The sequence below is a fragment of the Priapulus caudatus genome, unplaced genomic scaffold (assembly GCF_000485595.1).
Source record: "Priapulus caudatus unplaced genomic scaffold, Priapulus_caudatus-5.0.1 Scaffold96, whole genome shotgun sequence".
NCBI lineage: Eukaryota > Metazoa > Priapulida > Priapulimorpha > Priapulimorphida > Priapulidae > Priapulus > Priapulus caudatus.
The window spans coordinates 197,882-211,573 of record NW_014577157.1 but is presented as its reverse complement, the minus strand read 5'-3'; the positions used below and the strand labels follow the sequence as shown (position 1 = coordinate 211,573).

The 13,692-nt window shown below is 44.6% G+C and overlaps 1 protein-coding gene across 2 annotated transcripts in view; it reads left to right on the top strand.

Moving 5' to 3' along the window:
• LOC106804999 (trithorax group protein osa-like) overlaps positions 1-13,692 on the top strand; it is a 63,907-nt gene that overhangs the window by 13,770 nt on the left and 36,445 nt on the right. The window contains exons 1-2 of one of the 2 annotated variants that reach the window (XM_014806449.1): positions 1,188-1,264; positions 2,706-2,840. The gene's annotated coding sequence lies outside the window, so the exon portion shown is untranslated. Of the gene's footprint in view, positions 1-1,187; positions 1,265-2,705; positions 2,841-13,692 lie in introns of those variants that run through there. The other variant, XM_014806448.1, reaches the window with a different exon arrangement.

Genomic DNA, 13,692 nt, shown 5'->3' with positions numbered 1-13,692 from the left:
CTGCTGCGGGAATATCGTATACAGTTGAAGCTGTAATATGAGGGTGATAAAGAAAAAACACGATAGTACTCTTAGAGGTAGGTGGCATTTTCTATAGAGGCTGGTGTCTGATGTTTGGCTGTATCTGAGCACCTCTATGGTAGCACCAATTTATATTGCACCAGTTTGCCTATATATGTATATATAGCTATGCTAAGGTTCCTAAATATTTTTTTAGATAATTTTCATGTGAAATATCCTGTTCTTAAAATATATATGTAACGTATACCTGTTTGCCTATATATGTATATATAGCTATGCTAAGGTTCCTAAAATATTTTTGAGATAATTTTCATGTGAAATATCCTGTTCTTAAATATATATATGTAACGTAACTGGTTATGCGAGTTCTGTCATGGTGATTACCCATGATAGCAATAATTGTCACCAAACAAATGACTGACTGTCATGACAACACTATGTTCTGACTGGACTCTTCATCGCATTGGGTATATTCGGGGTTTTTATTCTATATTTTGTTCTCGACCGTATTAGTAGGAGTGGGCAGATTCATCGATATATTTATGTATTGCGATACAAACCTTGATGGTAACACATATCGCATATATTCACGGCTATTCACGATACATGTATCGATAACTTTACTGAATAAAAACCGTACATTGTTTCATCAGAAAACAAAAGAAGCAAAATTCATAAAAAGAAACAACAAGAAGAAAAATACACAATTCGCAGTTCAGTAGGCGAATGTTTACTTAGGCGCTCGCGCGGTACTGATTTTTAAACATTCAAACGAAAGAGGTTCGGTAGAGCACCCGTTAGGTGTATTGTTTGCTATAGGTAGTTTCCTTTGAAAGTGTGGTGATACTTATTGTATCGTGATTACCTGTACCATCCCACCCCTACTTATTAGCACCTCATGGGGCTTACCTACGGGGAGTTGTTTCTGCTCCGCCACCCAGCTGAGGTGGTGCGCAGGGAATTTCTCCGATCGTTGAGTGCCGGCAATTCCCGCATACTTGTGGGTATGCATCGCAGTAGCTTCCGAATTTCCAGCAGCCGCGTGAAAAGCTTTTAAAGCCAACAAGTCAGGAGATAAAGCTGACCCAGTATTGGTTCGCAATTAATTACGGCCACCTGCCTAAGCAAACCAGCCGAAACTTGCCGAGAAGTGAGTGCACTATCGCTGCCAAATGCCGTCTGCACGTACTGATGGCGTTTCAATAGGGCGGTATCGCTGCCCCACAGCTGCAGTCTGAACAGGGTGAGCTGCTGCTATAGGCTGTATGACAGACACATTGCGCTGCAGATGTGCTTCGGCTACGTAAAAAGTTGGGGGCTACGCAGCGGAGCGAAATTGTGGCTGTGCCCGGCACATGCCGCGTAACGTTCGAGGGAACAGTATTGCATTACGGTATAGGAACGCGCGTGTTAGTGTCCGTCGGATGGACAAATGTGCGCGCACAGATTCTTACAAGTTGTTTAGTTTAGTGTTTAATGAATGCATTTTAATACTTGGTTGGTTAGCTATGTGTACGTACGAAAGCAGATGCACGCACTTTGGTGTGTATGTGTGTGTCTGCGTGCGTGCGCGTATGTGTGCGTGCGTGTGAGGCTCTTATATTGCGTGCTGGTGGTAACACTTGCTCGGCAAAAGTACTTGCGAGTGACATCAGTATCTGCGTATGTAGCCGGGCGTTCATATCTGCAGACTAGGAGTAAATGAGCTTCGCGATGGGTCAATATGGGGCTTTGTAGTGTGTGAGATAGAGTAATCTGCGCAGCTGGTGTAGCCACAATGTGCAGACAGACTGCTGGCTGGCGGGTTGTCCGAGATCCTCGCATCTCATCTACGCGTGTTGACTGAAAAATGCGTGCACTGATTAGTTTCTGCGGTGAGACTGTAATCGTTGTCCATCCTGCTGGCGAATAGGCGCAATTAATGATGTCTGTTTGTTAGTTAATCCTTCATGTATGTTGTCTCAGACTAGCACATTGTCATCTCTTTAGAGATAGTGGCGCTTTAGAAACAAAAAACACGTTTTTTAAACAAACATAACATTTTCCCTAAATTCTCGTACGAACTCCGATCTCGCATCTGAAGTTTACGTTATGACAAGCATGTTGTGGTAATCAGTGCAAGCAAATATGGTAAACTTGCTACTGTACCCTGAGAACAATAGCCGAGTGCCAATAGAGTAATTAGTGCACCTTGCTTTCCGGGAATAAGGTGCTGCGCTCTGCCACTGTCCACCCCAGACAGGTTACATTCAACCTTGGAGTAATCATTCTGACTGACTGTGAGTCTGAATGATTACTCCAATATTCAACGGTTTGCGTGACTGCATGTGGAGTTATGAAAACCATACGTGTGTAGATCTGCTACCGTCCGTCCATGTAAGGTGTTGCTTGTTTATGTGTGTTTAGCCTTTAGGGAGATGGGAGCAGTTAACATGACACTTGAGTGTCTTACACACCGCGTGAGTGCAGCACTTATCTGGACTGATTGGGTTATTTTATTGTCGCGGCATGTTTAGCTTACAAACGAATGGCACGCATACAGCCAACTTCGCTAGGTACCGGCAACGGCATCGTTGCATTTCGGCCAATATGACTCTGCACACGCTGTACTTCTCGCCCGTTTCGCAATTGTTTGAATGTGCGCTACACGACTAGCATCAACGTTTGTTTGTTTTGCGTTGCAGGCTGAGTAACTACAGTGCACCAGTTGGCGGCAGTGTTGCTGCTATCTGACGTGCCGCGTGCCAGACCGCCTGTACCACAGAGCTACTGCGCTCATTCCTTTCCTTGCCACTCGAAGAGACCAAATCCAATATCTTGTAAGTAATATTTACATTTCTATTACCGCTTGCCGTAATACGCCACATATCAATATTGCGAAGCCGCGACAGTGCATGCTGTCTAGCCGTTATTAACCCGCCGGTTACAGGGCGTCCCTGCTGGGAATATGGTAAGGTCGCTGGCTTAGATGGCGGGATAGGAGGTGGGGAAGCAGCTAGCAGATGTTTCCGGGAAAATTTACTGAGGTCCCCGTAGTTTAGATTGGGGATGGTTGAGTCCATGCTGTGTGAGACACATGTTGTTTCTGGAAGACCTTTTTCTTAGCAGACATGCCAGGTGATCTCTGCATCATGCGGATTGTATGTATGCGTGCGTAGTATAGACACCATCCGTACACTTTGGTTGTTTTGCCGATGTGTACGCGCCTGCACTCGTGTGTACCTCAGCCAAGATTGTGCGGAGCTGTGGACTTTAATGATACAGACAGTTGCTTCGCAAATGCTTCTGTCATCTGTTCTGTCTGACAGGACAGGTCTGTCTGACAGGACAAACTATTTGTTGCGTTGGCGAAGGCATGCACGGACGGTGTCACGATGACAAATATCAACAGTGTCGTCGTTCATTTGCAACACGCCTATTATAGGTAGCGCCAATACCTTAAATATTTAGAGGTATGGGAAGTTATATGAGTGTTTTATTGTCGGGTTACCGGGGTCGCTGTACGATGCTATACGCTTTCCTATCGAACAGGGCTGTGACCTTGTACAGCGTAAATAATAAAATGTCGTTGGATTATTGATGAGCCGGTCTTATATGCACGCGCGCATTTAGTAAATGCGCGGGTGACACTCTTGCATGTGCATTGGGTTGTTTTTTTTGTTCGGGGTCTGGCGGTTCTTTTCAGACAGCAAGACCGCACGTATGCATTTCATTTCTTGCCGTCGTGCAAAGTGTATGCAGGGCGAATATAATAGGGGGTATTGATCAGAGAGCACTCGCGAATTTTCGTGTCAGGTGATATCTGGTTATTCGGCATGCAGCGCCTTGTGAATCGAAGTAAATGTCATTTGTGAGCACGAGGAATAAACCAGGTGCGGCATTTGCACTCATGGGGGTGTGGGGTTGTGTGGGTGATGGTTTAGGAAGGGTCGTACGTGTCTCTGTACACATCCATGCGCGTGCAGCTGTGTGGGCGTGTGGGCGTTATAATATTGATCAGAACACACAAACATTTTTGTCATGAGATAGTATGCTATACGGTATGTAGCTTCTAATGATATAAAGGAACAAATAGGCTCGCTATACTTAGTTCAGACCAGTACTTCCGGTCATAGCGAGTGGGTGAATCTAAAGCCCGGCGCACACGTGGCGATTTTCATCGACAGTACCGTCGATTTTTATCGCCGGTACTGTCGATAAAAATCGCCACGTATGTCGTGAGCGTAAACAACAAAGCAGGCTGTAGGGCCCTACACTGCTGTGCGAATATCGTATTACAGTTGAAGCTGTAATATGAGGGTGATAAAGAAAAAACACGATAGTACTATTTAGGGGTAGGTGCATTTTCTATAGAGGCCTGGTGTCTGATGTTTGGCTGTATCTGAGCACCTCTATGGTAGCACCAATTTATATTGCACCAGTTTGCCTATATATGTATCAGGAGTAGTATCCCTATTATGTACTCCTGATATGTATATATAGCTATGCTAAGGTAGTAAGGTTCCTAAATATTTTTTTAGATAATTTTCATGTGAAATATCCTGTTCTTAAAATATATATGTAACGTAACTGCATGCGAGTTCTGTCATGGTGATTACCCCATGATAGCAATAATTGTCACCAAACAAATGACTGACTGTCATGACAACACTTTGTTCTGACTGACTCTTCATCCATTTGGGTATATTCGGGGTTTTATTCTATATTTTTGTTCTCGACCTATTAGTAGGGGTGGGCAGATTCATCGATATATTTATGTATTGCGATACAAACCTTGATGGTACACATATCCATATATTCACGGCTATTCACGATACATGTATCGATACTTTACTGAATAAAAACCGTACATTAGTTTCATCAGAAAACAAAAGAAGCAAAATTCATAAAAAGAAACAACAAGAAGAAAAAATACACAATTCGCAGTTCAGTAGCGAATGTTTACTTAGCGCTCCGCGGTACTGATTTTTAAACATTCAAACGAAAGAGGTTCGGTAGAGCACCCGTTAGGTGTATTGTTTGCTATAGGTAGTTTCCTTTGAAAGTGTGGTGATACTTATTGTATCGTGAGTTACCTGTATCATCCCACCCCTACTTATTAGCACCTCATGGGGTTTACCTACGGGGAGTTGTTTCTGCTCCCCCACCCACCGCAAACTTCCCTCCCATCGTGTGCGTGATATATATAGTTCAACTTTCAACTGTTGCGGCTGTGACAAGGTATGATGTAACATTTGCACCCCTCCCCCATTTCCATCAGACTATAATCATCTGCCAAGGTGGACAGAATGGAAATATGATACTATCACGTGTGTGGACATGGCAGCTTCTGTGGTAAAATGTTGCCACAGCAACCTGTGCTCTGTTAGTCGATCAGTGAGAATCTGTTTGATCGACGCGATTTCAATTTTGCGTCCGTGTTTAAGTAATGTGTTTGAATAACATAAATACGTACGAAAAATCCTGCGTCAGGTGCAATACGCTGGAAGGTTGATTTTAGCGAAACCATCACTGCGTTGGATATGGAGCTAGCACATTGTTGAATAGGGGCAATAGTCAGTCTGTATAGGTTAACCATGCGTAGCAGTGAGATTGGATGATATCTTTTAGTAAAAAGAGAAATGTAGACCGAAACACGAACACGTCGTGTGACAGACTGTCCTCAGAAACAAACTTCGAGCGAACTAGTTAAAGGTCTGCGTGTCGTCTAGGCTAAGACTAAGAGGTATGTGTAGAATGTTACAGAACGTATAAAGGCACGTACAGCAAGGCACGCGGTTGCCTGTTGAGTGAGAACTCTCGATCCGATGCATCGTCACTAGATGACGACGGCGACGGCGACAACGACAAGTCTTGCTTGCTGCTACAGTTTATTTCCGATCTCATTTGAACTCGTCATTTCTGTCGTGCGCGCACGGCGGGAATTCGATGCGTGTATTGTGCGTTTGCGGGGCGATTTTGCCGCCGTATTGTGGCATCTGGCATACGATTATGGTGCCATCGCTTTGATGCGCTGCATGCGAGTGCGTTCCGGGAAGGATCTGCCCGCCCGCCCGCCTCAGCGTCGGTTTCAATGGGCTGTTAAATTACTTCTTGCCGCTGAAAATGCGCACTTCTCGTCGCGGCGTAATCTAGTGCTTTTACTGAAATTACCTAGTTTTATTAGGAAGCAATTTGCATGCGCAGACGCGACACGTATTCGCACAGGAAGCTGAGTCGAGATTGTCTGCCTACCCCCCCCCCACACACCAAGTTGGTTGTGTCCATTGCTAGGCAGGGAAGCAGGGAAAGATGGACGCACTGATATTAATGCAGTGCGGTATAGCGATTCATACCTGTATGTTCTCACAAGATTTGTATGACACGCTGCATCAGTATTCCTTCATGTGCCATCAGATGCATGCATGGATGCGATAGATCTACCCGTGTACTATCTATAGTTTGCCCCTCTTACTACAGTTGTCCGTACATTAAGTTACGTCCGGCCTTCCCTTTTTTCAACAATAATTTGGTAGTATTAGAGCAGTCTCTTGGCAGTTCCCCAGCAATTTTAGAAGGTTTTTGTATGCTACAAAATACAGCGAATTCGGTATACACGAAGCTATGGCTATCCGACTTCCCCGTTTAAGAACTCTGTCGTATTTCTTCCCGAAAAAGGATTTATTATGTGCGCGTGGAAGCATGCATGTTCATATACAATATTATTGACATGCCAGGCGGAGCCATCACTGTTCACCCACGTTGTTAAAGATAAATAGCAGATCGATGCCAACCCTTTGCCAACCATTCTGGTGCACCATAAGCCGATTGTATTAACCCAGTGGCACTAGTCACCGGTGTATTGCCCCGGCTGAGACAAAGGTCGTTCTCCAGCGTGGGCGCGAAGAAGGTCATTCTCGACAGGTGCTGACACGTGCAACACTTGCTGACGTGGTGGAATGCGGCGTATACAGCCAGTTTACCGAGATATACGCGAACAGTCGGTTGATTCTATCGCTACGTACGCCGCAGCAGCACACGATTGCCAAGACGAAGCAAACACTGAGTCGCCAAACGCCGGATAACAAAGCTAGTCACTATAGCGGCACTGCTTCTACAGATTGTCAATTTGTCCGCATACACTTGTAGGCTCTGCCCAACACTGTAGGCTTTTCTGGCATTTCAGTCGGCGAGTCAGTTGTTTCCGTAGTAACCGACTGTTCGCGTAGTACAGTTTCATTTTCCGCCCAGTCGTTTCGCGGTGCCAGCTGGCAGTCCGGGAGTCTATACTCCGCGCACATGAGTGTTTTCGTGCAGTGTAGTGAGCTGGGCAGTTCCAAAGTAATAAGGAGCAAGGTTGTAGCGATTGGTGGCTTATATCACGGAATGAATGTTGTAAACCTTCAACAAGCCATGTTAATAATTTATTAGTGGCACTGGGCGTGTTTGCGTGGGAAAATATTATCTAATCGGGTTCGGTTTTTTTGAAGAACTGTTTGGCGGTTATTGTGCCTTTGTGCGCAAAGACTTATTGCATTGATTGCCATAGCTTGGAGGTTATTAGGTGTATGGTTGATCGAAGTTACCACCGGAAAATTTATTTAGCATTGATTTAAAAAAAATGCAAGATAATTGATTTTCACGGTGCATGTAAAAAATTAAAAATCAATTGTTTCTTACACTAACCTAAACGCGAATGTTTCTCAAGGCGAAAGAAAAGCAGCTAGTGTGTATGGGCGGGGGGGGGGGTCTGTAAAAGTTGGCTGTGGCTGCTGCTGGTGGTGTGTTAGATCACTGCTTAGTAACCGTTGACAGCGGGCATTACTTCCTGAAAGCATGGGGCCCGTTGTCAGAAACAAATTAGTCTTAACATTAACCTTAACATTAACTTTTTCTCTTAGAGCGTTGACAGAAACTTCGTAAAGTTAAGAGAATTAAAAATTCTCGTATTCTCTTAACTTAACATATCCTAGACCCTCCCTTATCTTTAATATCAAGATGAAAATAAATTAAATAACACATTTAGACTAAGAATTACAATTATAGTGATATTATATTTTATATTAATGAGTAATATCATGTGTTTTTCTTTAAAAAAACACGACAAAAACATTAATTATCTACCGATCGTGAAGCAAAACAAAAGTGTCAAAACATTTACAAATGGCGTATGGCATTTTTTCTCTTGTTTTAAATACTTTTGCACTGACCACACGACTCTCGCGTCTCGTGTTACACTTACAGTGTGAGAATCTGTCTTGTTGTGCAGAATAAATTCAAGACCGTGTCGTTTTTCATCAAATATTATTTATTTTGTGGTTAGCCATCATAATATGCATAAATTACTGTGATGTACAATAAATGTGTATGAATTTGAATTTTGTGATCGATTCTCATCCAATCAGCAGCCTTGTGATGAAGTTCCTGTTATCGTAAGTTTTCACTTTTAAGTATAAGTTTAGTTACGATAGGTTTCTGTCAACGCTATTAACTTTTCTCTTAACATTAACATTAGTCTTAAAATTAATCGTAACTTTACGAAGTTTCTGACAACGGGCCCATGGATTCTTGAGTGATTGATCATCCATCGGTAGCTACTTGTTTTCTCTGCTGCTGGTATGTGCAGAGAAACAATTCTCCTGATTCTGGAATTGTGTTGGGAATGTGATTTCACTGTACCCTAAATGCGAAGTCCACCTGAACCTTATTTTTGATTTGCAAAAGCTTAGTTTTGGCAGTCAAGGCACGCGTGCACACAATCTATTTCTTTGTAACTTAATTTATTATAAATAATTTAATATGGATATAATTTTTATATATAGTATGTGCTGTAGCCTGTATGTTTTCATACATTGCGTATATGTAATATAATAATAATAATATTGAATGTAAAAAATGCGGTCATCCTTTCTAGTCATTTAGGATGGGAATTTTATCCGATTTCAACCTTGGAACTGTGGATGCATGTCAAGTTAACCAACTAATATATATATATATATGCAATAAATCTTTGTAAACTAAATATGAAAATTTATTCTTGATCAGAAACAGCAAGGTTGCCTGGTTGGTCATCTGTTCCTCTAATCCAGTTCACAGTCGAATGTTAGTCAGACATTTAAATCATAGGTGGTGAAATATATATATATATATATATATTATATTATATATATGTGTGTGTGTGTGTGTGTGTGACGTGTGTGTGTGGTGTGTGTGTGTGTGTGCGTGCGTGCGTTGCGTGCGTGCGTGCGGCGCGCGCGTGTCGTGTGATGTGGTATAATGTTATATGGCAAGAAATAGGCGCAGTCGATCAGTGCAAGCTGCTACGTTTAGCTGCAGCTCTATTATCTATCGAGAAATAATAATTGGAACTGGAGAATCAGCCGCCGCCTTGGGCTTTGCTTTGGTAATTATAGAAATGATATTTTATCGACGTTTTCGTTGTGTAGCATCTGCACTGCGACTCTTATGTATGGGAGATGATGCGGGCGGTGTGGGTAAGGGGGGGGGGGGGCTGTAAGAATGAGCAGGCATTGCTATCATGCAGGACACGCTTGCGCTTTCCGGTCAGATGACTAAGCTGTGATGGTCCCCGTAAGGCTTCTGGGTAATAATCGCAGGGCATCGGATCCAGATCCTGGTCGGCACGCTGGCCGTGGAGAGCTATCGCTAACTGTGAGACAGCAGGCGTGATCATGTTGGGTGTTGGAAGTAATAGCAGCGTTATCACTGAGACGGATAAAGTGGGGTTCCCCGCCGGGAAAATCTGCGTGATGACTCAGCGCGATGACCATTCTTTATTTTTACTCGTACGCAATCTCTCGAAGGTCACATTCGGAGCGTGCCCCTAAATGACACAAGAGTGGTACTCCCTCCCCGATCGTCCGGCCGGTATCCGTTCCCGTAATCGCTCCCTGGAGGCGACAGGCGCCGAGCCTCGCGGAAATCTCACTGACGCGTTCAATTGTTATTTACAAGCTGCGAAGAGCTGCCTGGTGTCCGGGGTTTGATCGTGCCCCTGAGTGTCGTCACGACGCCGCGTCGCTTGCTGCCACGGTGTCGGCCGCACACACAGCGCGTGACACTCGCTTCGCTCCCCCGTATCTCTCGCTTTCCCTTTCTATCTGTTTATCTCTCTCTCTCTCTCTATCAATATAGCTATCAATCTCTCTCGCTTTCTTTCTCTGTCTGTCTCTTGTTCTCTCTTACAGTATAATCCATAATCTAGTCAGTCCTCCGCACTTGTCACATTAATTTTCTCTGTCTGTCTCTTGTTCTCTCTTACAGTATAATCCATAATCTAGTCAGTCCTCCGCACTTGTCACATTAATTTTCTCTGTCTGTCTCTTGTTCTCTCTTACAGTATAATCCATAATCTAGTCAGTCCTCCGCACTTGTCACATTAATTTTCTCTGTCCGTATGTGTTTCTAAAGCCCGGCGCACACGTGGCGATTTTTGTCGACAGAACCCGGCGATTCTGTCGCCAGCCACAAAATCGCCGAGAAATCGCCACGTGTGCGCTGCCCGGCGTCACCGATTTTGACGCCAGAAACTCGTCGCTGCGAATATCAAACATGTTTGATATTTGTTGCCAGTCGCTGAACAATCGCTACGTGTGCGCCGCACTGGCGATGATCCCGGCAACAGTTTTGGATTAACCAATCAAATGCATGATTTGAAGCACGTGATCAAATATTGGCAGCGCGCCGTGGTGTGGTTTGAACAGGTCACGTACAGTTCATACAGTGGTATGTCGCTGACAGACGGTTGAATTGTCGCCGGGTGGCGCACACGTGGCGATTTTTATCGACAGTACCGGCGATAAAAATCGACGCGTACTGTCGATGAAAATCGCACACGTGTGCGCCGGGCTTTATGATTCACCACTCGCTATGACCGGAAGTACTGGTCTGAAATAAGTATAGCGAGCCTATTTGTTCCTTATCATTAGAAGCTACATACCGTATAGCATACTATCTCATGACAAAAATGTTTGTGTGTTCTGATCAATATTATAACGCCCACAAGCCCACACAGCCTGCACGCGCGCATGGATGTGTACAGAGACACGTACGACCCTTCCTAAACCATCACCCACACAACCCCACACCCCCATGAGTGCAAATGCCGCACCTGGTTTATTCCTCGTGCTCACAAATGACATTTACTTCGATTCACAAGGCGCTGCATGCGAATAACCAGATATCACCTGACACGAAAATTCGCGAGTGCTCTCTGATCAATACCCCCTATTATATTCGCCCTGCATACACTTTGCACGACGGCAAGAAATGTAATGCATACGTGCGGTCTTGCTGTCTGAAAAGAACCGCCAGACCCCGAACAAAAAAAAACAACCAATGCACATGCAAGAGTGTCACCGCGCGCATTTACTAAATGCGCGCGTGCATATAAGACCGCGTCATCAATAATCCAACGACATTTATTATTTACGCTGTACAAGGTCACAGCCCTGTTCGATAGGAAAGCGTATAGCATCGTACAGCGACCCCGGTAACCCGACAATAAAACACTCATATAACTTCCCATATCTTAAATATTTAAGGTATTGGCGCTACTATAATAGGCGTGTTGCAAATGAACGACGACACTGTTGAGATTTGTCATCGTGACACCGTCCGTGCCTTCGCCAACGCAACAAATAGTTTTGTCCTGTCAGACAGACCTGTCCTGTCAGACAAACAGATGACAGAAGCATTTGCGAACAACTGTCTGTATCATTAAAGTCCACAGCTCGCGCACAATCTTGGCTGAGGTACACACGAGTGCAGGCGCGTACACATCGGCAAAACACAAAGTGTACGGATGGTGTCTATACTACGCACGCATACATACAATCCGCATGATGCAGAGATCACCTGGCATGTCTGCTAAGAAAAAGGTCTTCCAGAAACAACATGTGGTCTCACACAGCATGGACTCAACCATCCCCAATCTAAACTACGGGGACTCCAGTAAATTTTCCCGGAAACATCTGCTAGCTGCTTCCCCACCTCCTATCCGCCATCTAAGCCAGCGACCTTACCATATTCCAGCAGGGACGCCCTGTAACCGGCGGTTAATAACGGCTAGACAGCATGCACTGTCGCGGCTTCGCAATATTGATATGTGGCGTATTACGGCAAGCGGTAATAGAAATGTAAATATTACTTACAGATATTGGATTTGGTCTCTTCGAGTGGCAAGGAAAGGAATGAGCGCAGTAGCTCTGTGGTACAGCGGTCTGGCACGCGGCACGTCAGATAGCAGCAACACTGCGCGCCAACTGGTGCACTGTAGTTACTCAGCCTGCAACGCAAAACAAACAAACGTTGATGCTAGTCGTGTAGCGCACATTCAAACAATTGCGAACGGCGCGAGAAGTACAGCGTGTGCAAGAGTCATATTGGCCGAAATGCAACGATGCCGTTGCCGCTACCTAGCGAAGTAGGCTGTATGCGTGCCATTAGTTTGTAAGCTAAACATGCCGCGACAATAAAATAACCCAATCAGTCCAGATAAGTGCTGCACTCACGCGTGTGTGTAAGACACTCAAGTGTCATGTTAACTGCTCCCATCTCCCTAAGGCTAAACACACATAAACAAGCAACACCTTACATGACGGACGGTAGCAGATCTACACACGTATGGTTTTCATAAATCCACATGCAGTCACGCAAACCGTTGAATATTGGAGTAATCATTCAGACTCAGTCAGTCAGAATGATTACTCCAAGGTTGAATGTAACCTGTCTGGGGTGGACAGTGGCAGAACGCAGCACCTTATTCCCGGAAAGCAAGGTGCACTAATTACTCTATTGGCACTCGGCTATTGTTCTCAGGGTACAGTAGCAAGTTTACCATGTTTGCTTGCACTGATTACCACAACATGCTTGTCATAACGTAACCTTCAGATGCGAGATCGGAGTTCGTACGAGAATTTAGGGAAAATGTTATAAGTTTGTTTAAAAAACGCTGTTTTTTGTTTCTAAAGCGCCAGTATCTCTAAAGAGATGACAATGTGCTAGTCTGAGACAACATACATGAAGGATTAACTAACAAACAGACATCATTAATTGCGCCTATTCGCCAGCAGGATGGACACGATTACAGTCTCACCGCAGAAACTAATCAGTGCACGCATTTTTCAGTCAACACGCGTAGATGAGATGCGAGGATCTCGACAACCCGCCAGCCAGCATTCTGTCTGCACATTGTGGCTACACCAGCTGCGCAGATTACTCTATCTCACACACTACAAAGCCCCATATTGACCCATCGCGAAGCTCATTTACCTATAGTGCTGCAGATATTAACGCCCGGCTACATACGCAGATACTGATGTCACTCGCAAGTATTTTTGCCGAGCAAGTGTTACCATCAGCACGCAATATAAGAGCCTCACACGCACGCACACACACGCAGACACACACATACACACCAAAAGTGCGTGCATCTGCTTTCGTACGTACACATAGCTAACCAACCAAGTTATTAAAATGCTTCATTAAACACTAAACTAAACAACTTGTAAGAATCTGTGCGCGCACATTTGTCCATCCGACGGACACTAACACGCGCGTTCCTATACCGTAATGCAATACTGTTCCCTCGAACGTTACGCGGCATGTGCCGGGCACAGCCACAATTTCGCTCCGCCGCGTAGCCCCCAACTTTTTACGCGTAGCCGCAAG